Below are 2377 nucleotides of genomic sequence, written 5' to 3' on the forward strand. Positions count from 1 at the left end.
TTTTTTTAACTTTTTAATCTCTCCAAATATAAAGAGATGAGGTCAATATCCAGAGTTGACAGATAAAATATCTGAAATATTTTGAATGATCTGAAATTCAACTTGTGATGCCCTTTGCCATGTGAAGGTATAGCAAGAAAGCCCTCACCAGGTGCAGTCTCTCAGTCTTGGACTTTTCAGCCTCTAGAACCATGAACTAAATAAAGTTGTAGTGTTTATAAATCACCTCGTCTCGGGTATTCTGTTATAGAAGTACAAAATGGACTAAGACAACAGGTAAATTTGAATTTCAGATAAACTATATATATATATTCTCTCACTGGAGAGAGAAGAGAGGGAGTGAGAAGGAAAGTGAACAATCAGTCCCTCTAGGGGGGATGACCATGCCACAATCCCTTCTTCTGCATTCTCCTTTTGGGATTTTGGGCACGCATGCACACCTGGCCTGATTCTCAGGCCTCTGAATCCAGGACTCTAACCAGAGTCAGCCATGTGGGATCCAGTGTCTAAACCACTACGCCACCTGCTGGCCCTATCAAGCACTTACTGTGTGAGAGGTGCTGTGCTGGGGTTTGAGGGTTAACAGAAAATGATCCTGGCCCCAGTGGCTTGAAAACCACGCCAGTTGCATGTGCATACCCTGAATCCTGAAAGGGTGGAGAAATGGAGCAGGGACCGGTGTGACCGAGTGGGGGTGCTTTCTCCTTCTCCTTTTCTTTGTCTCTCTAGAACGTGAACATGTTCTCTGGCCATTAAAAAAAAAGTAAAAAGATTATGATGATAATAAAAAAAAATTACATTATTTAAAAAAAAAAAGTAAAAAGATTATGATGATAATAAAAAAAATTACATTATTTAAAAAAAAAAAAGTAAAAAGAAATGCTGGCCATGTCAAGCTGAGCTGCCTGCCAGGTATCTGATGGTTCTGTGAACTGTGTAGCCCTTTGTAAGCATATGATATTAGGAGTGATGGCAAGACCGAAAAGAACAAGAATAGTTCATATTAATACAGCCATTTATAATTTTCTTTCTTTAATTCACCAGAGGGCATGTGTGCTACTCGAGAGACAGAGAGGGAGGGAGAGGGGAAAACACCCCTGCTACTGGGGTGTGGTCACACTTCAATCCCTTCCTCATTTCTCCATCTTGTGGGGATTCGGGCATGCATGTACATGTGCCTGGCATGCTTCTCAAGCCACCAGGTCTGGGATTTGAACTGCAGTCCTTCTGGGATCCTGACCCCATAACCACTAGGCCACATGGCTGGCCCATCAATTCCAAATTTAAAGCCTCCCCCGCCCCTTTTAATGCAGTTGTGTTGAACTAGTGTGGAGCACCAAGGTGTAGGGAGAGAGCTGAAGGCCTGCAGAGTAAGTGGCTAAGACCCGGCAGGGCAGTCAGTGCTGGGACTCCAGGGCTCCTCCCCTCAATGCAGTCTTAGACTCTGTACTCCTGGGACCAGCAGTTAGCGTAATGGCTATGCCGCTGGACTCCCACGTAGTCAGTCAACCGCGGTTTGTGTCCCGGACCCGGTGACTTAAAACATGCCGGGCGCGTGTGCATGCGTGCCCAAGATCCCGAGAGAAGGGTGAGCACAGACGCCCTATAGCAAAAACCTCTCAAAAATAAATAAATAAATAAAAGAATCAGGACTCCTGAGTCCCTAGGACTCAGAGACACAAAGAGAGTGTCAGGGACATGGGCTGTGAGTCAGAGAGCCAAGTCAGAAACATGAAAGCCAGCACGAGGCAGAGCAGGGGGCCCAGGGGAGGGACACAGCAAAAGGGAGTGACCCAGAAAAGCCGGATGAGCTGAGGGCAAGCCAGAGCTCCCCACGTGCATCTGGGTCTCGGCCACATGATGGGCTCTCCCTCCCTCTCTTCCTCTTCCCCGGTGACCTGTCACCAAACTATCGCTGGCATGCTGCTGGCATCCAGCCTGCCAATTAGTTGAGGAGCCTCTCCCTCTGGCTTCCTCCAAAGCCTCAGATGTATCTTCCCCCAGCACACCCTTTCACCCTGCCCTGCCCTGCATCTCTGGAGGAAAACTGGCCCCGGGACCTGCGAGGACTCTCCCGCTCCGGGCATCAAGCCCCTCCCTGAGCAGAGCATGGCATCTCATGCCCTTTTATCTGCCATCTCGGAGCACCTTTGCGAGCGTCCTTGGAGCAGGGCTTGGTAGAGGTACCCACGCCCACACAGAGTCCCCTGCCCCAGGGGAGGCGTGTGTGCCACAAAGAGTGGGGAGGAGCTTCGCGGAGGCCGAGAAGGAACCCACAGAAGTCCTTGGGATGGCTCTGAGGAAGCCTTGGTGGTCGGATGTGCCAGGGAGGAGAAAGGCGAAGGCTACAGAGAAGTGAACAATGAGGAGGAGATTA

The sequence above is a fragment of the Tupaia chinensis genome, unplaced genomic scaffold (genome assembly GCF_000334495.1).
Source record: "Tupaia chinensis unplaced genomic scaffold, TupChi_1.0 Scaffold000678_1, whole genome shotgun sequence".
Classification (NCBI taxonomy): Eukaryota; Metazoa; Chordata; class Mammalia; order Scandentia; family Tupaiidae; genus Tupaia; species Tupaia belangeri.